Source organism: Nothoprocta perdicaria, unplaced genomic scaffold (assembly GCF_003342845.1).
Source record: "Nothoprocta perdicaria isolate Ctin4 unplaced genomic scaffold, notPer1 scaffold_5, whole genome shotgun sequence".
Lineage (NCBI taxonomy): Eukaryota > Metazoa > Chordata > Aves > Tinamiformes > Tinamidae > Nothoprocta > Nothoprocta perdicaria.
In genome coordinates this window covers 9852044-9878156 of record NW_020455754.1, presented here as the reverse complement: position 1 = coordinate 9878156, position 26113 = coordinate 9852044, and the positions used below count along the sequence as shown (strand labels likewise).

Below are 26113 nucleotides of genomic sequence, written 5' to 3'. Positions count from 1 at the left end.
CTCCTCATAGAGAGGCTTATGATTTATCTCTTTGACTGAAAGTATTTTGAATAAAAATATTGAAGCCTTATAAAAGAAGACAGAAAAGAGAAAATCTGCTTGAGACATCATTACTTTGTAAAGATAGTCCCTCTCAATGAATATATATGTGTATCAGTAGCCAAATGGGTTTTCCTGTATATCATACAAAAAGCTCCTTAGATGTGCATGGGCACACGCTCACAAACACATTACTTCTGAACTGTATTATCATTCTTGGTACCATTATTAGCATTACAAGTTAAGTATTAGCTATATATATGTGTGTGTCTGTATTTATATGTAAAATTATTTGACTGAGGGTGCAAGTGTTACTGTGTGACAACAAGCTCACCATAAATGATGCTATCTAAATAATGAGGCTATCTAAAACGGCAGATTAGCGTCTCATCCCCTATGGCTGTTTCAGCTTGCAGCTCCTTTGAGATGCTGTATCCAGGTCTGTAAACCTAGCGAGCTGATTCCCTCCCTCAGCTCTCTCCCACATCAGCGACCGCAAACTGTCTCGGTGTGACCACATGCAGAGGGACTCCGTTCTTGCAAAATGGATTGACTAAGAGCAAAACAGCAGCAAAAGCAGAAGAGGTGCCACAGGCGGGTGTTGTGAAGGAGCTTCAGCCCTGTTACGGGCAAAGCCCTTTGGAACTGAGAAGAAATGTTGCTTGTGACTAGTTTCTTAAAATCAGTGCAGATGTGCTGGTGGGAGCACCTGTGACAAGGTGAATATTAGCCTCCTAAATATAGTGTTGTCTCCTCCCCCCAAAGAGCAGTGCTAATAGAGTTCAATCACTGTCAGCTCCTGGCCTCCTGTCTCTACCAATAGCTCGCGAGGCCAACGTGGTGATTTACGCAGCGTTTGCTGTGTCACGTTGGGCGGTGAAATGTGTTTGTTTGCCCTGTGTGCCTACACTTGGAATGCAGAAAGGATGAAGCTTTGGCAGCTGCCTGCTTGACCCAGAAACATTGAGAACCTCTCGCAGGTTTTACATCCCAACAACAATAAAGACAGAAACAGTATGTATGTGTATTTATATGTGTGTGTATATAACATATAGTTGAACATCACTGGTGAAGCTGCTGGTGGCGATGCCTCTAGCAGGATGTCACCAGGTTTCACATGAAGGTTTTTGGAGTGCAGGCAGAGGGACAACATGCATGGACCAGCAAAGGTCACCAGCAGAGCCTCCCAGGGCAGCACCTACCAGGCTTGTGCTCAGGGCAGATTTCTCTTTGGTCCTACAAAACCCTTAAGTATATACTTAAATTTAAGCAAATGATCAATCAGTCTTTTTGAGGTTAAGTGCATGCCTTAAACCTTTGAAGGATTAGTCTGAAGATCGTTGTCTATAGATTACATGCAAATAGGTAAACAAATACTTTCCTTAACAGTGTTTTGAGTAGAGCAAATTCTTCCGTGCTTTTCATCCCTGCCTTTCATCCCTGCCTTGCTTCCTGCCTTGCCTTTTGCCTTTCCTTGTTACACACGCTCATATAAAACTCCCATTGAAGTCATAAGAAGTTCTTGCTTTTCCAGAGGCTGGGAGGTTTGTCCTCTAAAATTAGGGCAACTTAACTGGAGCTGCACTGTGTAACGCTCACGTTTTTGCCTTGGGTTTTATTTACCAAAACTCCTCCAATACGCTAGGATAAGCTTAGTATCGTGAATAAGCTATAATGATTCATGTGCTTTCTGGAACAAAGAGTGATTCAACAACCTACATTTTGAAAACGCAGGTTTATTCCGTCTTGTGCAAATCAGGCATTTTTCTGCATAGCTATCAAACTTAGATGAAGCATTTTAGATGGCAAGGCTCTGAAATCAATATATAACTTTAATATTGCTTTATGTGGTTTGAATCTTTTGGTTACAAAATACTTACTGATAAATTGCCTTATTCATATTTTCTCTCTCTTGCAGTCAGGCACAAACATATACTTTTCTTCTCATAAGCTGCTGCCATTATGCCCTCTTTGTTGCCCTTATCAGAAGGAGTATCAGATTAATAAATCCTCAGTGACATTTTAAGCTTACAATTTCATTCACACAAGAAAAAAAAGATTCTAATAACCCTTATCTTGATAAACGCAATTTGACAGGGTATGTGTATTCTGAAGACCAGGCTCTTGTTTTGCCTGGCTCGAAATTCGAGCCAAGAAAGCATTAATTTAATGGATGGGGCAATGTGCAGAGCAGTTTCCCTCAATGCTTTCTCCTGCGACCAGCCTTGAGTTAACAGGACTCATGCCACTGCACTGGAGACTTGCAGCGAGAAAAGGCCATTAAATGACAGCCTCAAGTTTGCCATCTTCATCATAGCATGAAGTGGGTGCTCTGCAACGTTGCTCCTGCCCTCTGGAAGGAGCCCAGTCACCCAGGACATAAGGGAAATATCCAACAAGTGTGTATTGAATTTGTCAAAATATTATACTAGGTGTCTCCTGCATTGATTGTGAGCAAAGAAACTGCTCCTGAGCCTGCTTTATAGCATCCTAGGCAACATGCTGGTGCAGGTGTACAGGTGAACATGAAAGTTTACATACACAAAAAAGCCCTGTGTCCTCTTTAGATGCTTGCTTGGTTAATCTGCAGCCAAGCAGTTCGTAGGTCTTTGCTGTGTGTTCAGCAAGCAAAACGGTATCTGGCCACATAAATCTAGGGAGGCAAATTGAACCGCTGTGTCAGTGGGCAAACCTCCATGGACTTCATTAGATAAGTGCCCACAAAAGATTTTCCTGTTGAGACTCAAATAATCGATAAAGAAGGCTTGTTCTAACCCAATTTATCTGAATTTTTCCTCCTGATGTCTGAACTTGCCAGTAATAGCAATTAGGACTTCCATAAGCTTACTTATTCAGGCTTCTCTCTTCAAACTCTATCTCCTCAGCTGCCTGTGGAGCACAAGGGAGTCTCAAACCGAATATTTCTGTGCCATCAGTCTGCCCTTTACACTCTGGATGGTAGCCAGGTTTTTGTGAGAACTGTAAATTCCAGGTGCTGGCCATAGGAAAACTCTTAACTAGTGTGTCTTTCATGCAGGTTCCCCTCTTTGCTCAGCAAGTGGTGTTGCCTGGTTTTGCAGAAAGAATCTCCCCATGTTGTCTTAGTTGATGTGCATGGGGCAAGTGCAAGGCCGCGAAGCCCCCCCGGTCACAGCATCACTAGGGTGGTCTCCCCTTCTTCAGACCTCTGGATCTCTGAGTTTGGAGCTTCTGACTGGCATTTTGGTTACTTGGTGTTCTAGTGTCTTCTCTAGTCCTAACCTAAAAACTTTTATTTCTGTCATGTAGTTCCTTGGTACCATTGATGATGCTGAATTGGTATAAAAAAATCAATACGTTGATTGATAATACAATAAAATTGATATAGAAGGGCGTGTAGGCTGGAGAGACTTTCTACTTCTTGTTTAGATGCCAAGTTTGTGAAAGCCATTCAAGTACAGCATAATCTTAAGTAGAAAATGATAGAGAGCTAAGCCACGTGCCTCATATAGACATGTCAGTGGAAAAATACTAAGCAGAATTACAGTGTGCATGCTTCCAGCAGAATGGAAATGCATAAACTCTTTTATGCCTATTATACAACAAGGTTAAATATATGTGCCTGCGAACTTCCAATTTGAAGGCAGTTTGCATTAATCTTTACCCACTCGTTCAATCATATTCAAATATTCTATGATAAATTACTTTCAGAAATTAAAAATGTAAAGGCACATTTAATTTCCAGAGCACTGTTATTCTAAATGTCATGACCTTTTTTTTTTATATGCCTGTGAATGGAATTGGCAGCAGCATCAAAGAAAAACCGTCCCAATGTATGTGCTCAAAGGCAGCAATTGCCTGAGCTGTGTTGCCTCCCTCTCCCCTGTGCTCCATCGAAAACAACTCTGCAGAGATGTTGAAAATCAAGACTAATAATGGTGGGAAAATGTGGAATTCCTTGTGTAGTGGTGGCTGGTGTTATGGAAGAGCTAATAAAATGACATACAATCTAGTGAGAGAAAACCACTCCAGAATGGTTATCTTGGAAGGCAAATGGCAACAGCATCGCTCTGCACTGTATAGGTAAATCTGGTGAGGTGGCAGGAGTGTATTCTTCATTTTTTTAAATGAATTTAGTTCAGTTGTGTGAGAAGTAGAAAACAGGATTCTGCTGTGATACTACTGGAAGACAAGCATTAATGTGCCTCGCTTTTTGAGGCCCGTTTAGATTCCTTTGGTTTATCAAAACACGAGATCACCTTCATTATTCACAGCAGTACCGCAGCTTTAGAACGTGCTTCCAGGAAAGCCACTGGCTTCTGGATCAACCATATCACACGCTGAGCTTGGCTGCCCCTCTGGAGCATGTGCACCATGTTATCCAAGCTATAAAACGAATCAAGATGCAACTTCAGCAAAAGAGTGCTGGACTGGTACTGATAACTGATAACTTTTTTAGTGGCACCTATGTTTACATAGGCAGTTATTTAAGGTGCAAAATGCTGTCTGGTGGCTTTCATGTACTTCCTTCAAATCCTGCAGCATCAATTATCTTAAATCCCTGCTCCAGCTGGCACCAGCCGGAGTCACTAGACCTCCCTGGAAGCCAAAAGAACCCGGCCAGGTTCCTGCAAACCTACTGGCAAGGGGAGAGATTTGCAGCCGAGTGTGCAGCACATCCCTGTAGAAAATCACCATCGGGCAGGAATTGCGGCAGCTCTTGGGAAACATGGATTTCCAGTGGCAGCACTTGTGCCTTAATGACCTAGCAGAAATGTCCGAGGCAGCTTATAAGGGAATGCTGTTATCTTGATAAGGCAAGGGTTAGGTGCATGGAAAGCAGAAGAAAATATATTCAGTTATACTGACTGTTGGTTAGATCCCCAAGGGAATATTTGTAACTTAGAGGAATAGCTCTGGACCGGCTTGGTCTAGAACCTGCCTTGTACCCTTGTAAAAGGGAATATTTTAGGATCTGAGCTGTAGCATTTACCATGCTACAGTGGGATGAAATGGATGAGAAGGGCTAATGCTCCGTTCTCCTTGAAAAGGAGCACTTAGTGTGGGAAGTTTATTCACAAAAATCATAGTCGTCTTTCCCAAATGAATTGAAATACATCTTGTGGCTGCGTGACTGGCAGCTAAAGGAATTTCAGGTCTTGGTATGAACTCTTTCCTTTGAAATCCACTTTCGGCAAATATTTCAGCTTAAAATTGCTATTTGCAAGTTTTCATGACTGCAGAGTGCATCACTTTAAAGTTTATGATGATGAAGTATGAGTCACAAATGTGGCTGAGTTGAAATTAGTTCCTGGGTTTGATTTAGTAACGCCAGAGATTTTTCCCTTTGTGGCTTTAGCTTTGAGAAAAGATCTTTTCCAACAGCAAATTTTGAGGTTGATTTTTAAAGAACTGCCTGAGTCTCAAACTCGAGGAATGGTAAATCAAAAAGATTTAAAATTTTTGTTTACAGGGAATTTCAAAAGTTAAAATAACCCTTTTATCTCGAGAGGCAGCCTTCCCTAGCGGAGGAGGAATGTGCCTGCGGAGCAGAGACAGGATTGCCGAGCCCGAGCAGTGGGTGCTGCAGCACTAACGTGCTCCTTCCCGGCCTGCAGCAAAGGGCAGGATTACTGAGGCTGTTTTTCCAGGCCAGAATCTTCCCCATCTCAGTTAGCCCAGTGCTTTTGTTGACGCTCATGCTATACATTATAATGGATGTGCTTTGGGAATATGCTTCCAAGGCAAGGAAAAGAGAGTCCAATTTGTAAAAATCTAAGCTCACAAATCTCATGGTAGGTTTTATTGAGTCTTTGACCTATTGTATCATCCACTGAGGACACAACATTGTGCTGGAGCTGCAACCGCACTAAAATACAAAATCTGCTTTTCATTTACAGACTTGTACTTTGAACTCATTTCTGCTTTCCCTTATATTAAACTCCAGAGCAAGCCAGAGCAGCAAGTAGTCCCACATAAATAACTTGAAAGCATCAGCAGTCACAAAAAAGGCTTTACTATAGATGTTTGCAGCAACAAAGCATTTTAAAGTTGTGTTTGTAATTTTGAGTAGCGTGTCCATCCTCAATGGCTGCTGGCAATCATAAGGAAGGTGCAACAGGAGAAGGGTTGATGTTTCTTAACAGTGCAAAAGAGACCTCAGAAACTCCGATTTGGTTGAGAGGCCCCTAGACCCGACTCTTTGAAAATGCAGTTTTGAAATGTTCATTTTGAAAATGCAATCAGCCTAAAGCATTTTAAACGGAGCAATTCAAAAGCTGTTTGGATTTTTAACCAAGCAATAGATATCACTGCTATTTAGGTGAATCTGAAATTACATCACTTACATTCCCATCAAATCAGGCATCTTCTTTGCATTGATTTCTAGGCTAGTTACATGTAATGAAGTGTTCAGTAGTAGCTACCACTCCCCTCCAAATTCACTGAAATGCTTTTGCAGTCAGTGTAATTTAACCCCCAAAACATGCCAAATATTATTAATGACTTTGCTGCATTTCAGAAGCAGATGAATTTCCATGATGTACAAACAAGTCATCATGCAGAGCAGTTGCTGGTGGTCAAAAAAAAAATACCCTTGGAGAGAGAAACACTTGCTAAATCTTCTAGGTTAATGTTAGCAAGTTAGGACAGACCTTGTGAGGTCTTGTCATAAATAGCTCCAACACCTTAAAAATGTGGCACTTTCCAGAAGACACAAAAATTCCCTTCAATTATCTAGATCAACTCACGGGCCAGATGACTTCAAAAAAAATCTTGTGATATTTGCAGGAAAGCAAGGAAAAGGTAGAATGGGAAGGCAAATTGCATCCCCACGTGCCAAGTATTGCCCCATCCTGTCCTGCTGTTAGCTGCTATTCTTACCTAGAGGTGCAAAGGTTCTCTGGCTCTCATAGGTCTCGCATAAGTGACTGCCAAGAGTTTATCTAATCATCTTCCCTCCCTTTATGCAGTTTTTGATATGCCTTCTTTTGAAAAAAAAAAATAGAGTTTGATATCTGGATTCCTTGGAAGGAGAAGGAAGAATGCAGAACATAGTCATTCATGAACATAGAGTGTTAGTCATATTGGGAAAAGAAAAGTGGAAAAAAATGCACTAGATGTGGTTAGATTTAAAGCTGAAATAAAACTATTATTTTCAACCAGTGCATTTTTCTAGATTTATGAATTAATTCCCTGTAATTTTTTGAAAAGTTACACTTTTTCCTGAGGTGGTAGCTGAATATGCAGGTTTCTTTGCTCTCTTCAGTAACTGAAAATAGAAAGAAATAAAAAAAGATTTAATTATTGATTTAGGATTCAACTTGTGCTGTCAATTGAATCTTATCCCTGCAAAAACTTGTAACTTGTACTTGGGAATTTCTGCTTGACTGAGGAGGTCCCCTGGCTTTGGTGGATGTGGTCCCATGACTAATTTGAGGGATACTTGTGCTCGGTAAATAGCTACAGGCCTTGTCTTACAGTAGAAATCAAATACATTTTCTGCAAACTGCTGCGTTTGCTGCCAGAGCTGTGTTGTGCAGCAAAATCACCAGCCCCAAAAGCTTTGTTAGTTTTGAAGAATAAATTCAGGCGTGAACCTCTGATACCCAAATGTTCCTCGCCACCAGGTGATAATTTCAATTTCCCCATACAAAACCATATTTTTGCTTTTAACCATTACTTCCCCCAGGCTATCAGATATATACCTGAATCCTGCTTTGACATGAACGTGAAACAGGGACAGCATTGTCCTCTCTGAGGCATCCCTCTGCGTTTTCATCAGGCCCCAAGGTTTGGAAGATGGGCACCAAGGCTTGGATCGTAGCACACCCCAGAGGGATGTCCAGCTGGGAATGCCACCTTCCACGGGCTCATTGTCACTTGAGCAGCGTGATCTTTCCAAGAGCTTCCTTGGGTTGCATCAAGCTGCAGCAGGTGTGAGCAGCAGGGCAGGAGCGAGGAGGAAGAGGAGGAGAGCGCTGGGCTCGGCTTCGCGGCCGCGGGCTTTGCGCAAAGCCAGGCACGGGTGAGCCGGGGCACCCGCCCCGGGTTGCGCCGGGACAGGAGCGGCGACGCTCCTCATCATCACCAGATAAAGACTAATCCCGGCCCGCTGCCGGAGACAGGAACAGCATAAAAATAACCGTGCCGCGGGTAATTAGATTTCAGGCAGGAGGGTTTGCAAAGCCTCCCGACATCTCTTAAAAGAGCGTTTTTAAGGCCATGCTGCATCCTTAGCAGCTCGCTGTATGAGGCAAGCCCTTAATAACAAGAAATCATTGTAGATGCTCGGCTGGAGCAGAGCAAAGCTCTGGGAGAAGATCCTTTGGGGACACAGAGGGAAAAACAACATCCAGAAAAAAAAAAAAAAAAAAAAAAAAAAAAAAAATGTGATGTCTGCTGGGGCCACCGTGTTGCTGTCCCCTTGGCTGAGCCCTGACGCGCTCGGTGCACACTCCAGATGAGCAGGCAGGCTTGGGTCACCCCAGCACCATCTCCCCTTGAAACTGGGGAGATTTGGCTTAGTGGGGCTCAGGGTGTCACCAGCAGCCCCTGACGGATCCTATGGTCACCCAGTGCACCCACCTAAGGCCAGACTTGGCTTGGCGACAACCAGAGCTTCACAAACACGCATTAAACATAGTGTTTGGGTGTTTTTTTGTTTTTTTTTTTTTTTTTTGCTTTAACCACAAAGAAAAGGTTGGAAAATGACAGGCCCAGTAAACACTCAGCAGCAGCGAGCAGCAATAATTTTCCGACGAGGAGTAATTTGATTTGGGGTTGCCAACAGAAAGCTACTGAAGTGGCGCGTTGCGTTAATAGGAACAGTGGCAGGAAGCAGCAGGTGCATTTGTGCTGATAATGATAATTAGAGCACTAAAACTGCACTCGTCATAAAACACAAACAAATAAATAAGAATGGATGCATAGAGGGTGGTTTTTTTTTTTTTTTTTTTTTTTTTTTTTTTTTTTGTAGATATTGATTTCTGCAGTTTGGTGATGTTTCACAAATATTTAATACAGGACAAGTTTGACTAAATCTCCGGAAACCTGACAGTGAAATAAATTATGGTGCTTATCACTGCTGCGTTAAGCCGAAACTCCCCTAGTGTGAGGAGAAAAAAAATTAGAATTAAAAGAAGCCTTTTGAATACAAGGAGAAAGTAAGACTTCTAAAATTTCAGATGCATCTTTTTCTGAGTTTGGTACTTATTTCTTTCAGTATCTTCAGGCCTAAATTCTGTTTTTCGTTGTTGCAATATACGTCTGGAAAAACACTATCAGTGCTATTGACCCTGTTGCCTTTGGTAGGACTCCAAGTCTACAGTGGTATAAAGTAATATGAAATAGAGCCTGTGTGATTGTTCCAGGTAGTTTGTTACTTCACATCACTGGGTCAAATTAGTCCTGTGTTCTTTGGTTTCTCATGGCCTGTTTGGTTTGTTAATGCAAAAGAAGGGAAATGGTAAATGAGATACCACCACCTCGTCCCAAGCATATAGGTTATGTACTGACATCTCTCAGGTCCCAGCAGGGAGGTCTGTACCTCTGTTTTCCTCCTCGGAATTGCAGGGTTTGTCATTTGGTTTAACAGACTGTGTGTAAATCAAAAAAAAAATTGTTTTTTTCTGCTAACATGGGCACCTGTCTTTAGAGATGGGCTAGAATGAGAAGTGAGGTCTGCTTTTGTGAGCTATTAAAATCTCGATGATTTGGCTCAGGTCCCTTTCCATTAGACAAGGATCCATCATCCACAGAGAAAACACACACTAAAATATCCTGTAACGTAAGGAATGAAGGTTAATATTGGAGCAGCTTCCTGGCCACCAGCCAGGCTTGTTTCTGACTTCTGTGTTAAACCATACATGTATCTCCTCATTTCTGAGATAATTTCGGAGATAAGGGCTCGACTTCCAAAGCCTGGAGCTAATCGCTCAAAATTCCCACTCGTGGAGTCCAGCCGCTCTGGGGATGAGCCCATGGGACTCGCATGGATGGTCGCATCCTCTGCAAATGTTCAAACTTGCTTTTATCAGATTCCTAACAGCTTCTAAATAAACTTCTAATAAGCATAGAAATTGCCTGGGCTTATGGCTGAGCCTCCTCTTTAAACCTTGTGGCAATTTTCCCACTTCGGTTTAATTACAATTTTCTAATATTCTGTTCCACCAAGTGGAGAAGAATCTGCGGCCATTCACGTAGGTGCGTGTACAGAAAACCAGTTTTGTTTTGTTTATAAAATTGCTTCCCTTCAGAGTGAAATCACTATGCTCTTGGATTTAATAAATTATGGTCTTGGCTCCATCTCGCTTGTCGGAAGGTAATTTTTTCGTATCATCTTGTGCTATTTTCTCAATTTGTTTACAATGGCAGCGGGGACCTCGGTGTTATCAGCCGCAGACGACAGGCAGAGCTTCTCTTATTGCCTAAATTGCGAGGACGGTCGGGAACAGCAAGTTTTCACTTATCAGACAGTCCCTGTCAACGGGAAAAATGAAAACTGGGTAAAGCAACGTGGTGTCACAGGTGTTTCAGGTAGGGACTTGCAGTTACGAGGGCCTCGGTGATCCCTCGTGATAGAAACGGGAGCTAAAGCTTGCAGATATTCATGGAGAATCCACAGTGTGGAAAAGTAGGAAGGGAAGGGGCTTTTAAAATGCATATTTTCACTTGAGGTGACCCAAAATAGGTCTCATTGGGGCATATAAGGTGATAAAATATATATATATATCTTTCTCTTTGGATGTGATTTGTCAAGCAGTTGCGATGTGTGGCTGCTGATCCCTGTAAATCCTCCTGTCAGGAAGGATGTGCCCGGGGTTCCTGGTGGAAAACGGCACAATTCTGCGGTGCAGTTAAGAAAGTAGTTATATACAGTAGTTTCCTCAGTCTGTTACATGTTTTCTACAAAAGACTTTAAAACCGTGCACTTGGTCTGCAGAAACCACAGTGCCCAGGTATCATTGGAGGACTTTCTGCACGCTGGAAAAAAATACACGTTCACTGGGAAGTTTTGCAGAAACCTTGAGGTTTCTTCTTCTGTTTCCTTTCATACCCAAGAGCTAAAGATGCAAACTGCAGCATTGCAAAAGCCTCCCTTGTTTTCAATCCTACCTTCCAAGCCTGGTGAGCTGGAAAGGCGCTGGAAGACGTCTCCAGTAGATGAAACGTCTTACCTATAAATTTCTTGCTTGGTAAGGAAGAATGAGGTAGACTGCTAGAAGCACAAAACTCTACTGTCTTATGTAAGCTTGGATCTTCCCTGTCATTTTACATATTAACAGTATCATTCTGGACATTTAAAATTAACCTTTCATACCCGTCCTTACCTTCTATATCTGAGACTATTAAATGAAGTTTAGATATCAGCTGCTTGCCCTGATTTAGTAAAATTGCATGAACAAGAAAGAAATTCTCAACCCTCAAATAGATCCAAATTTTAAAGTACAGTTTGTTTTTATTAGAGAATATAATTTTAAAGTGTTTTGGGTGGGTTTTTTTTGGAGTATATGAGGAGGAAAGACATATGGTGACTGCTCTATAGTATATACAGCTAGCTACCTTTGAGGATACTGGTAACCAGAAGGGAAAGAATAATTAAAATAGATTTTTCAATAAAGAGGCAAGTGGGAAGAAGCGGTATCTGTTCAGATTGTGTTTTTGTGAGAAGAAGTCAAGTTGACTGTAAAAATACTGGCCAGTGTTTCACGCTTCTTAGAAATGACAAGTTCCTTTTTGTGTTTGCCGGTGGATGTCCTTGAGAACTGGAGCAATAGCGCTGGGAAGAAGTTCATTAGCACCGAGTGCATAATTATACGCTTGGGATTTAATAATACGAACATCTGCTGCAAGTGAAGAGCTCGTTGGTTAGAAATGGCTAAAGGGGAAAATGACCTCAGTGATCGCCAAAAAGCTCCGAGCAATGTGACACAGCAGTGATAAAGACTCACATAATCCTCGGAATGTCAGGAGAGGCATTTCCAGAAATATTGATAACGTTTTACAGGACTTTTCTAGGGCGTCATCTGGACTCTCTTGTAAATTCAGAGCAGCAAAGTGCATCCGAGGAGGTTTCCTGCTCAACTAGGAGAGAGCCAGAGGAGGGTATCACGCACGGTGGTCCAACTATTCGGTGTCACTTTGCAGACCCTCGTGTCCCACCACAGCCCAGCATGGGTGAAGGCATCCTATACTCAACTAGACTTTAAAGTCTAATCCTTACAAACACTTGGCACTTTGTATTTGGGGGTTCTTTTTCCCCCAATTTTCTTTCTTTGGCTCCATCTGAAGATAAGCAGCTCCTGTCATGGACTTTGTGCTTGATAGAGAGACAAAATAAAAAGTGTCATCTCCCAGAAGCTTTATAGCGCCAAAAGGCACTTTTAAAAAGCTGCATTATGGCCACTTTAGAGAAGATATTAGCCTGGTTTAGGTATTTAAATGATTGTATAAAAACAGTTTTAAGGCAATTCTTTTAGTATGCACTAAATCCAAAGGAGTGTGCTTTTGCACATAACTTTGTAGATGCTTTTAAGTCATATAGTTTAGGGTGTAAAATGAATGAGAGGTTTGAGGAAAGGGAATGATATCTGGAGCTTTTAAGAGATTTGGAAAACGGGAGCTCGTGGCACCATTTCCCACGGTCGGTGCTCTTCTCTTGCAAAGGCAACCGTGCCGAAGTCATTGTCCACGCACGTTTTGTTTCTCCTCATCTAGCTCTGCTTTTTGACCTGTGTCTATTAAATCATTATTTAATGATCTTATATTTTTCTATATAAAATACAGAATAACGTTTTCTCTTTTGTATTTTTTCCTTACCAAACCTACCGTAGTGAAGGTGATGGAGGAGCTTCAGCTCCTGGGCTGCTGTGATCTCCATGGTGGTGGCAGCGATGCGCTGGGGCTGGGGACACGGGACACTTGGCTGCGTTCTCAGGACACATAGAGCACAATTTGTTTGGTGCTTTAGGGAAGCAGCTGATGAACCACGGTGCTCTCAATGAGGGGAAGATAGTGGGTGCCAGTGAAGTGCAGGTATAAATGAGCAACGGTAAAGAAGATGCAAGTGGAAACAATATATTAAGTGCCTCAGAAGAAGATTCATTGGCAGGAGAGGTTTTTGCATTTCAGAAGAAATTCAGCCCCTGGTGATATGCGGCGTCTCTATTTCATGCTGAAATAGAGCTGTTAAAGATGAGGGTTCAAGAACAGACTCCTCCTCTTGACCTTGGCACTCAGAATTGCATTAAAACCTCTTATATTTTAAGCAGTGCTGGATTTGCATGTCAGTCTCTAAGGGCTATTGAAGGCCACAGAGTGGCTCCCACATGTAACTTGCTATTAAGAGAGATTATATTTTCCTTTCACAGCAGACAGCTAGCAGGTTTGCAAGTTACTTGTATTTGGTTGGTCGATTGATTGGCAGGGTGGTTTTTTATCAGCCAATGTCATGGGGAGTAATTATATTTCTAAATACTTACATTTTAGGATTGCAAATAATCCTTCTGTAATTGGAGTTTCTGGGGAAAAAATAAAGACTTCTTGTGGAATCTTTTGTAAATATTTGTAAAAATGTCTGAAGAGTTTGTGGTTACTTGATGTAATATATATTTCCAAGGTGATGGGAAATTACTGAGGATTGGTTTGCTTTTTCTTCCCTCTTAAATTATGCACAATAATCTGCTGCACATAATCTAAAGTCTGGCTAGGTAAGGGACCAGTTCTCTGTCAGAGCTGCTTATGTATGTAAGAATACTATATGGCCAACTCTTTTGCTAATGCTAAATATAGTGTTTGTCTTGCACCATCAGCAGTGGAAACTACCTTGTGTTTTTTCTACTGATTTTTCAAAGGCACAAATACGTGTGAAATGGGTTGTATTTCAGACTTCTGGAATACCCAACACAGGTTAGATGGAGCTATCTCTTATTTTTCAAGTAGGTAGGCAAAGAGGAAGTTCAGAAGCTTATTTCACAGGATCCAGAGTGCCAGCAAAGTTTCTGGTTTCTAGCTGTGAAATAATGGAGTTCTTATTTTGAGGCAAATTGTGTGTATATGCTCAATGGACAGTTAACAAAGTGGATCGATCTTTCTTAAACAAGAGGTGTAAATAGGAATATTACGTGTTTTTCTACTATAGTCCCCTATATGAGATGATGTCAAGACAAATCTCAACATGCCTTATGACACAGAGTTTTCCTTGGCAGCTTTTTGCCCAGTGTATTTTCTTACCCTAATTCAGTTATGAGAATATACCTGTCTCCAGGCTCCTCACAGTCTCAGCGTAGCTGCCGTTTGCTTTTGTCCTTCTCGTTTCTGCTCTTCTGACACCGGCCTGTGCTCCACATCTGCATGACGAGAAGCAAAGTAAACCCTCCTCTAGCAATCGGATGCTCCAACCTACTGAGGTCCCTGCTGCTTGAAAGAGAAATTGGCTTCCCTTGAGGACATGTGAGCAATAAAACAAAAAAGCTGCAGATGAGTTTGTACAAGAGCGCATAAAATGCAGACTCCTCACTGTAGACTTTTCTGGGAGAAGCAGAAAACTGATTTGCTTATTCCTAGCATGGCCATTGTGTTTAAGTCATTTTAGAAGTCCAAAGGCTCTTCAGAAGTGTTTCTTTCCCCGAGGAGACAAAGATAGGGTTCTCAATTGCAAGTATGAAAGCCCTTGGAAAGATTGTATGAGTCTTTTTCCATGGGACTGCGGTATGAAAAATGTCCTTAGCTGTAGGTTGCAATGAATAAGAGGGGGAGAAAGTAGCCAGAAGAGATCCAGTCAGCCAGCAGGTTGTTAGACAGGCTATAAAGAGCCAGGCTTGAATTTAGACTGGCATTTACGCAGTAGCTGGATATACACCTTCCAGTGGAAATGCTAGTCAGAATGCCATAAGGCAAACCACTGAAAATATTCAGTGCTTTTAGGAAAATTTATTTTAATAAGGCATAATGGCCAGGGGTTTGTAAATGACTTCTCTTTCTCCTTCAGAATACCCAGATGTGAAGTTAAGCTCAGCTTGCTGGCTTTCACGGGTAACTGTGGGATAGTAATATGCAAATCTGCACCAAATGATTCATTTTTCATGCAAACATTTGGTTGGAGGGATGATGTGTGGCCAGGTTACAAAAAGTCCTTAACAAATTCCATTTACTTGTCCCTGCTTGTACCCATGTGTAACTCTTCCTTCAGATAACCCCTATAACTCTGGTATACCTACACACGGCCTAGGGTTTTTGTATAATGCTCGTGTTTCCAGCTGTTCTTGTTACTTTCCACAAGTAGCAATCAGCTCTTTTGTAAGCATAAAGTCCTCATTTATTCTGCCTCACCCTCCCTTTAATTCCTCTTTGCTTTTCTTAGGTACTTGGCTTCTCTTCTGCCCCCAAAACCAGCACAATGAAAATAGTTGATTTTTGAGTTTACTGACTATACGGAAAACTCAGATTCGGAGGAGGGTAATACTTCTTGGTGAAGCAGAAGACCTTTTTAAAACAGCTCTTCAAAAATTAAAGCTGACAGCTTTTGTGAAGCAGAGACATCACTTGGAAATGAGTGTGCTTAATTTCCACATTTTGGTGCTCCAGCTTGTCTATCGCAATTTGGGTATGAGTTTGATCTTCTCAAAGCTGCATTTTCCAGTACACAAACTGTATGCCAAATAATAATAACAATAATAACAGTAGGCAGCCTCTTCTTCCCAGGAGGGCTGTGGCTTCCCATGATACCAGTAATTTTTTGCTAGCCATCATTTGGCTGGTACACAACTCAGCTTGCTCGGAAAGGCTTTGCAGTACCCACAACACTTCAGAGATGGCCCTTGCATCTATATTTTAGACTCTATTCACATTTTTAAGCAGATAGCAACAAATCCTGGGTAGCTAGAAGAGGGCTCTGGAGAAATAGGAGTGCATGTTCTCCTGAGTGGTGCTGGGCATCTGCTCTTTTCCTCTTGCAGTGCTTTATCTCCCCAGGTTGCAGAAGGTGCCCGTGGAACCTCTCTGCTCCTTTAGGGTGAACCTGCCGTTGTGCCATTCAAATTCTGATGTATTCTGGCCAAGAGGGGCAGCAGGAGGCAGCTGCAGGGAAGCAAACCAACTTTTCTCTTATTCTGCACTGGACTAATCTAAGGAGCGCTCAGAGATGCTCCGAACATCAGCAGTGTTGGGACAGATTAGCCTTCAGGGTCACAGAGTGCTATCTAACTCCGGCATCCCCCATGTCAGCAATTCAGATCACTCCTGAAAGAGCATTTTCTCGCTGCTGAAGTGCGTGGTAACCAGTTCCAAAAAGCTGCAGTGAGGATTCTCACTCCTCTGCCCTAGAAATCACGCTTTGACCATATCATGAAAGGGAGTTGATGTTTTTACTATAGTGCTCTGAATACTTGACATACAGTATACAATGAGCGGTATTAGCGTTATGGAAAACATCTATTTTTTTCAGTCTTTTCATGATTGTTTTACTTTGAATAGACTTCAAATCTGCCATTAAGAGCATTCTGTTGGAGTCCTTGGTGCATTATAATGGTGTCGCAGATGTGCTCTTTTGTGCTGCCTGGTTTGGTTTTTAGACTTTTGGGACGCTTTGGGATTGGACTGTCTTCAGTCTTTGCTGGGGGCCAGTCTGTCCATCTGAAAGTGCTGTTCATCCTGTTTAATGGTCTTAGGTTATCCACAAATGGGAATATTTCATGCACAGGGAATTTGATTCTCAAATCAGGCTACAGCAAGAAAAGGAAGTCACAGCAGAGGCAAAAAGCAAGGTATCTATCCCACAATATTGTGTTATTTTCACTGGCCATGTGAATAGAGATGATTATAACCTGTGAAATACCTGTTTTAAGATGTATTTGTGCCATCTGTTTCCTCCTCCTGTTTTACCACATAGAAGTCTCATAATGCAGGGTTTGGGGCTGCTTGATTTATGCGATGATTATTTGTAATCTTGCACATGCCCTGTCAGTTTGGACTATTCTCCTTTTTAAAGTTTTTAAAGTTACATTCGGAGTGTAGAAACAACTCAACAACCCGTACACAAGTGACCCTTCCAAACTGAACTGTGGTTGCTAAACTGACAAAACACCAAACCATTTCAATTACTTTTCATTAGCAGTGATTTGTACCGTTCATATAGGTCTGGCGGGTGCCAGGACCGTGATGGAAGATGCAGGGAATACCTATATGCAGAGGAATTCCCTAAATGGCAGAGCAGTCAGTTGCTTTAGTGCTCTCCGGATGGTCAGCAAGCCAGATTTCCAGCTGCTCTAAATCCACATCGCTCCAATAAAGTCAGCACTGATTTATACCAGCCTGGGGACCTGCTCTGGCGTGTTCACAGTCTGATGCCCTGCTCCTTTCTGTAGAAATAAGATCATCTCTGAAAGAGCAGGGAGTTACAGCACTTCAGGTCACTCCAATTCAAAGGAAAAGTGACCCTTTCCATTGCCATAATGCAGATTTAAGATTCTGTAGATGGCTATCATAGAAAATGAGAATGGTTGTGTGGTTTATTCCCCTAGCTCCTCTAAAGGCAGATGCTAAGCATCATTAAAGTGGATTATGGAAGGTAAAAGTAAACATCCTATTAACAAGTTCAGGATTAGTATATGGCCTCATTTCCATGTTTCTCTTTTTTTAATCTCACACTTGAATTATGCATTATGCAAGATCACATTTTCTCGTTTTCCAAGAAAAGAACATTTCAGAGCGGAAGCTTATCAAGCTTCCTGAATGCATTCTTAAAATTCTTAGTAGTTGAATTCATTCTCAAATCACTGCTTGGTTTTCGAAGAGAAATGTGTGAGAGAATTTGCTGAGTCAGTCTTTCAGATAGGATGAATTCAGCCCCTTTTCAGTATACTTTATGATACAGACTTTCATTACATGCTGGTTTAGTATTTAGTCCATAGCATCCTTTGTTCGTTCAGTACAAGAGCTGTTCTGGCCGTATATCAGGTTGCACAGTAGAGGAGGCAGCAGTTGCCTCGTGTTTGTCCAAAGCTGCAAAGCACGTGAGGCAGCAAGTTGTGGGGAAGGGGAGGAAACGGGGAGAAAATTAAGCAATGGAGAGTCACATAGAAAGAACTCCTGGCCCTGTGTTTCTTTGCAATGCTGCCCGTCTTGCTAAGCCAGCTTTTCCACAAAGGGTCACATCTTTTAGCTTTTCAAGTACCTTGCTTGAAACTGCGAGGCTCTTCAGCAGAAACGCTGAGCACCGCAGATGAAGGGAATGGTTAGAGTGAAGTGAGGCTCTTAACAGTAATCAAATAGTCTGAAAAGGCAGGTCCTTAACACCTGAAACTAGACATGGACACCAGACAAGCAATGCCCTTCTTGTATTACAAATGCCTTGCAGTTAACTCAGGTTGCCATATAATGATCTCTGTGCATGGTATAGTGGCAACCAACAGCACTGGTGATTGATTAAACACTTCAGATGCCTTCCAGAGTTTAATTAATCTTAGCAGCTCTTTATTGCTTTCTGGGCTACAGAGCAATAGAGATCATTGCCATTTTAGCGAAAAAGACAGTAACTTCTTTCTATGTCGGTCATGGATTTTTTTCCTCCTTTGGAAAGTTTTTATAGGCACACGAGCAGAAAGTTTACTTGATTATGAGTTTCTGGTAGAACACAATTTCTCATACTTAGGATGAATAACTAGGAAGAAGCACTAGAGCTTTTTTAGGAGCTTCTTAGTCAGGACCTCCAGCAAACTTTCTAGGGTCTCATTTTCAGAGACCCTCTTCTACCTACAGCTGCAGTTCCCTTCCTCTTTGATAGGATTCTTTATAGGTTCCCATTTTATAATTTTCTCCTTTTCTTTGCTCATTTCTAAGGAGTTTCCTTTGAGGGGCACACTGTAGTCAACTTCCACATTTTCACAATGTAGATTCCCCCACATTTGAAATTAATTGGTTTGACATCATTGCCGACATTCCCCTATTTCTTTATACCTATAAACTCATTGTGGGGCTACGTTTATTACTCCTGGTGATGTTTTTCTTTTAACTTCTTGGCCAGTGGCCTTAGAAGATTTTTTGCTACTGAAATCCTTTGGGGAACTGACCTCATTTCTCAGCCAGCCTCTCCAATCCCATTTCCTGGCAGAATTACAGTGTTTGCTTACCAGGAAAGTAATATCTGGACTCTATCAGAGAGACAGAAGGATATTCTGTAGTTTTAATGCAATCCATCCAGACGACTGGTCACATCCTCTGTTTTCTCCTTAGGGGGCTGTACTGGCTTCTCCCTATTTTTGCTTAGCGCTTGCAAAGCTCTCCTTTCTCCCAGGACCTTGGGTCACTTTGCAGTTAATGCAACAGCAGAAAACAATGACAAGAGAAGAGGATTACCTGCTACTTACTTTACAAAAGTCCTGAGTTCTAGGCTCACTTTTGATTAAATTTTCGGTTTCGTACCAAAAAAAAAAGATGCCACAACAGCAGGAGGGGGATTAGCATTGGGTAGTAATACACTTTGCACTTCCAAATCATTTTGCGTCTGGAGCTCTCAAGGGGTGAAGGGTGACTAGAGCTCCCCATACCTCCGTAGGAAGGAGATTGTTTCACACTATAAATACACATGAACTGCTGGTAGAATAAAATTAGTACCTATCACAGAGCCCTGTTATTCTTTTCCCCAGTGATTTTTATCGCAGTCATGAGAACACCATTGTAATGTGCCATTTACTTTTCTTCTGGCTTCTCTTAGGAGTGCGGAATATGAACATACAGTTTATACAACCCATAAAAGAGTCACTTGCAGTATGAAGTTAACCTTTTAAAGATTCAGCATTCTGATTATTTACCATTCTACCCGTTCCTCTTGCATTTTCAAGGCAGCCAAAGAACAGGAGTGACCAGACAGTCAGGCTGAAGAATCATGAAAAGGTCATATTAGAAAATGTATAATGTATTTAGTGCATATTATGCTGCTGTCTCTTACAGACTTTATGGGGGATTAAAAACCTCCTTCTTATGACAGAGATCATAATAAGAACTGAAAATGTCACAACATAAATTGATTTTATGTTAATGATTGTAGCAAAAACGAGGAATGGTTCAAGTATTACTTCATGGGGTAAGCTGAGCATCGCAGCGTTCTCCCCATTGCATTGCTTCATGCTCAGCAGTCGTGGCCCATTCCCCATGCAGGCTGGAGGCTGCGTGTGCCCCCCATAGGTACCAGTGCTCCCCTTGCCATGGACCTGGAGCCATCACAGTTCCTGGGAGGAAGTAAGAGCACCAGTCTATACATTTTAGGAAGACTTCATTGCTCTTAAGCATACTTTCACCAGCACATCTCCTTCTAATGTGAAGAACAGGCAAAGCAAACCCAAATTTATTTGTTCTGTGCTTCCTAGAATTTTTTAAGGGAGAAAACTTCTTCTCTCCCATTTCCATCTCTTCTTGTAGTCTTCTAGTTGGAAAAAACCCCAAAGTGAGTCAAGTTTATTTCTAAGCAGAATATAAGCCTATGCTCCCCTCTGTGTGCATGCTGGATTACGTTACCTGCAGCCTTACTAAGATGCCTGCACTATTTATTCTGGACCCTGTTGACTACAACGAGAAGTAGATGTTGAATGTTGGCACCCTGCTTACATGATGCCGGGCATAAGAACAAAATAGCACATAGCAATATAGGTTATATAGGCTACTCACTTTCCTGAGTGACCTTAAGATATGTGTGTAATACCAGATGGTCAACAGTTTTGAAAAGTAAGCTTGTAAAAACCAGTAAATTTCAAGATAACTTGTCGCTCTCTTAGAAATACTCATGCTCCAAATTTTACCCTTTTATACTCTTCTCAGAAGGATATTGAAACATGTTTTCCAGGAATGGCACGCTAGTGTTTCAGATGTCTCCTAGGTATGGAGATAAGAAGCAGAAGATGAATATCAGTGTGGTCTAATTCTAAACAAGAGATCAAGATATTTTTCCCAAAGCACTTTCTAATCACTTACTGCGCTAACTTGCTCTGAATGGCATGAGAATATAGCATCCCCTTGGGTTTATCCGTGCGTGGAATCATTCCTGGAGGAAGCAGATGTGTCTACTTCTGTCCATAAATAATGTCATACATAGACAAGCTCTTACTGATACTCTACAAGGATTCTGTAAAGAGGCAGTAAAATGAAAACATAGATTTGAAGAAAAGATGGTTTTTAAAAGCTCAGCAATAAATGACATACTTAAGGGTTTGACAGATATTTGCCAGGAGACAAATAAATAGGAGTAAAAAGATAGCAGTGAATGGCAGCTTTTTCTGAAATTGGTTGCTTGTGTGAAAAAAAAAATCGCAATACAAATAAGGGCAAAGTAAGCAGACTCCAGCATTAGGTAGCTGTTTTATTATCTAATTTTCATGAAGGAAATTGAGAGTCACCAGAGTTAGAACTTACTTTGGAAATGGAAAATGTTGTAATTACATGAGAATTTCCAAATCAGGAAGTTCCATCTTTCCATTTTCTTTTGCCTTAACATTAGCTGCCACAACTTTGGGAGTCTAAATAAAGGAGGAGATGGAGGACTTCAGTCTTCTTCCCTAGGAGCTGCTGGTATTATGCATCCTGATGTAGCCAACTGTTTTAGTTGGAAGATCAGTGAAAGAACTGAGCAGATTTGAGACAATGTGTGGCCTGGCAATAAAATGCAAGGAAAGTGTGAGTCCACCCATGCTGTCGTGGCTGGTACATCTCCAGCCACCCTTGGTGCTCTCACTTGCACATCCTCTGCCCCTCAACCTCTGCTCCGTCGCCTCTGTCCTCCACGTTGCTCTATAATCTTTGTTCTATATTATTCTTAATACTTAGTGATTCTTAAAACTTAAGTACTACATGAAACAATAAATAATATTCTTGTTATTCTAAGCAGTCACATATATATGTATGGAGGTTGCTCAGCTCAGCAGTAGGAGCTGAGCTCCTAAAGTTCTTTTTCCCAGAGCAAGGATTCTCCTAAGGTAAAACATCTTTGCCTGGCTTCAGCTTAAAACCTACTGCCTTTTTATCTGGCTCTTACTGATTTTAATTCAAGAATTTGCTGGCATGTGTAAAGTGGTTTCCATCAGTTTCTCCTCATTATCTGTACAGCCCTGTGAGTAATTTGTGCTGTCTCTGAAAGTGTTGGTGTTAATTTTTTGTTAGGCAAGATTGTAACAGATGATTTTTTACTCTGAATTTCACAGACCAATAAATGCGATAAAAGGGTAACTTTTCCAAAAAAGGCCAGTCCTTTTGAACTTGCAAGCCCATTTGACAAGTAAATAGGGCTTTTGATTTGTAATATTCTGTGTGGAACATACTGTGATTAGACTCCTAATGATGAAATATTGCCATTAATACACGAGGAAGATAGCCAGAAATTTTATTTAAAATCAGAACAAACAGAATGCCTGGGCACATCATGACATTTGATGCAAGACTTACTTTCACCTAATCTAATTTATTTCAATGAATGGCAAATGAAAAAATGACATACATAACATTTTGATTTGAACCTCTAACCTTCTTTCCTCGAAAATCTCTGTATTTTTCCATTAAGAACTTTATACTCTGGATGGAAGAAAACGGATTAATATGCCACCAGTCAGCAATCTGTGCATGTAGATCCCTTCTGCTTGTAATTGTTATTAAACTGGTTCACTGCACTCTGCATAAAGCGTTAAGTCTCTTGGTAGGGAAGCGTAGAGACCTCTGTTTATTCTGAGGAACTTGTGAACTACTGTAATTCATTTCAGATTTATAGTTTCACCGTCCTTAAATTGATGTAGTTTTTACAAGGAAATGAACAGCCAATTTTTTTTTTTTTTTAACAAACTGATGCAATTTAATGCTTATAGGATTTATCTGCCTTTGGATCAGCAGCATAACACAATTTTAATTACACCTGCCACACTTGGCTGCATTCTCTCATTCTGTAGCAAAGTCTTATCAGAATAAAGGTCCACAAGATGTGTTGGGCTCTGCTGAGCCTAAAGTCCCAAAGTTTGCATTCTCAGCATTTAAAAAATATATATATAAAAAAAAGGCCCATCATTTACACTTCTGTTTCAGAGAGAAGTGATGCTTATTATTATATACAGAATTAATGGAAAATGCAATCTACTAAGTGCCAGTGTGGTTAGGAAATCAACTGCAAAGCTTTTTAAAAAGGGTGATTAGAGAAAAAAAGAAGCGTTGATGCAGGTCAGGAGCATTGTATTGAAATAATTATTGCCAATTGTTCGTTAATGTATCAATCCATGGCTAAGTGGGTTTTACTGCTGTCTTTCCAGCGCAGATACAGTTCCCTGGCGATACTGCTTTGTATTAAGGCACCCTTACTCAGCCTTGGGGGTTTCTGCATATTCAGATAGGAATTCTTTGCAGTTTTTTTTTTTGTTGATGCATCTAAGGAACTCTGTTATTGTTGCATCTAAGCAGCAAAGGAGGTTGTGTGTGATGGTGAAGACCTGGAAGCTCTGCTGCACCTTGCAGCTTGTTAAATATCCAAGTGCTGGTGCCGCGCAGCCATCGCAGGGGGACAAGGGCTCCCCCATCCCCGAGCTCCTGTGCAAAGCGAGCAGACCCGGAGAGAGGCATTTTCTGTACCAAGAACAGATTTTCTTCATTGTACCAAGAACAGTGGCAGCAATAAAGCTGCTTGCCAAACACCCTCACAGACCTGTTGAATCCATAAGCAAAACAAGAGGAGCAGAGCCCTCAGAGACTTGTTCCTGGGTGTTTTGTGACTAAATTTGTTAGTATCATGGCTTAAAGCACTTTTTATTTTATTATTGTTATATATAACTACTAACCAATGGTAGTAATTTGTCATTCCCGAGTTTTGATGGTAGAAGTAGCATGGAAGCTTTTCTATGGATGGATAAGTCAAACACTGTGGACTGTGCATTGTATCCTGCACAGTCTCTCAGTTAGATAAATCTGGAATAATTTCACTGGTACCCCTAGATTTGTTTGAGATTTATAATGAAGTGAATAATGCCATGAATTTTAGATTTTTCCCTTTAACCTCCTCATCAGCATCTCAAATAGTGGGTTTTCTTTCTGTCACTCTGCCAATTTGCTTCACTCATTTTCTTACCCTTACAAAATATATTTTAGCTCTCTGGAAGAGGTTGTGTAGCTCTCTGTTTTAAGATACAGTTTTCTTTTTTTTTTTTTTTTTTCGGTTGGTTGGTTGGTTTTGTTTTTTTCTTCATATGAAGCAAATATTTGCTATGCCCATTCTTTGTAAGCAGAAAAAAAAAAGTTTCTGGGAAAAATTCTACAACCCAGGTATATAGAGATGGAACAATGGCAGAACTAAGTGAAAATGAGACAGCAGTGGGCAGCACTATCTACGGTCTTCCAGTCAGTCCATCAGTGCCTAGTCACTGTCATGCACTTGGCTGGTTTTGGGTGGGCATCGTGGTAAAGTCGAGCTTTAAGCAGGACTGAGGCCTGACTTTGCAGGTCTCGACAGGGAGTTCCCGATGGGTACGAGGAGGAAAACTGAAGATTCTAGTTTGTGAGTTTAACAGCTGAGAAGTAACGGCTGTAATCATTAGCAGAGAAAAGCCAGTGATGACTTAGTAGAGGTATGATTAGAAGTAAAGTAGAGATAAAGCATTAAAGGGCCCTGGAGACTCACAGCTTGTGTTTGATGCAAGGGAGGCTGAGAGAAGGTACAGGCAGCCCAGGGTGGCATGGTCAGTGTGGCTGCAAAGGTTGTCTTTTCAGCTGTGTTTTGCTAAGGGTTTTCAGAAAGTTGAAGCAGAACTGAAGTTTAAGCCCTGTTTCAAGGAGACTGGAAAAGGGCTGGTACCCACACCATCACTAAAGAAGGGGTCTGTGGGGAGAAGAAGGGATAAAGGGTGGAAGAAAAAAGAAGGGAGGAAAGACAGAGATCTGTCCTGCCTATGGAGCTGTTAAGCTAGCAGGTTGACCTGCATGAGGAGACATGGAGGAAAAAAATCAATTTGGAGGGAAGCCATCAATCCAGAGCGGAATAAGTGATGGTGTCTTACCTATGCATGCTGGAAGGCAGACCACGTCCTCTTTGTGGAGAAGAGGAGATGGGAGAGCGCAGCGGACCTCTTTCATGTGGCATAAATGGGCCATGCAGAGAACAGAGGCAGTAAAACATGGAGGAGGCAGAGCCATGGGAGAGCAAGAGGTCCAAGAGAACCATCCCAAAGATAGCACAGAGTAGAAGAAACAGAGCAATCATCAGCCATAGCCAGGAGCAGGCTGTGGGGAATGAACGAGTTGGCTTTAGCAACGGGCAGAGATGGAGATAGCTGCAGGGAGGCTAATTCCTGCAGTAAAGAGCTTTTATCCAACTGCATTTTTACAAATTTATTCTGATGACAGGGACAATGACATAATTGGGAGCATCTGGCATTTGCACAAGCAGCACAGCTAACAAAAGATACGTGCTTTTTTAATTCAGTAAAATATGCCAAACTGCTTGAAAGTAAAATGATGGCAACAGCAAGGGGAGAGAAAAGTGGGTGTCATTTCTATTTTCTGAACAAGTAGAATAATGATCTTTTGAATTCGACATGGCAGCTATTGAATTTCTTATTTTGAGGTGGCACAAAATTTGAGGACATGCAACAAATGCAGCTCCTACAAAGCCAGCGAGGTGAAATGCAAGCTCCTGGGAACCTGGTTAACTCAATTGCCTTTGTGGAAAAAAATTATTATAGATAGTTTGCCAAAAAAAAAATCAATTGCATTTAAAGTGAGGAAACAGCAATTTCATGTTGGGGAGCAGGTTGGTTCCTCTGCCCGACCCTGCCAGGCTTTGCTGCTCCGACCATGCATGGAAGCCCATATGACATGTCTCTCTTGGCTGCAGTAAATCCACACTTAGAGCCATCGCTCCCAGTGACAGAGGACATCCAACCTGTAGCACCTCCGTAGCAGCTGTAGGCAATCCCTTAGAACGGTGCTTTATGCTGCTACCTTGTGCCTGCTCATGGTAAATACAGCAGTGCTTCCGTTCAGGTCTCATGGGTTTCCTCTGAAGTAGTAAAATATATAGACTTGTTTTTGTGAAAGAAGGACGCCTGAGATTTTTTTTTTTTTCTCTTAAATTACTTCTGAA

The 26113-nt window shown here is 41.5% G+C and overlaps 1 protein-coding gene across 2 annotated transcripts in view; it reads left to right on the top strand.

Moving 5' to 3' along the window:
• The window catches only part of SPOCK1 (SPARC (osteonectin), cwcv and kazal like domains proteoglycan 1), a 246313-nt gene that overhangs the window by 191666 nt on the left and 28534 nt on the right, over positions 1-26113 (top strand). The window lies entirely within an intron of this gene.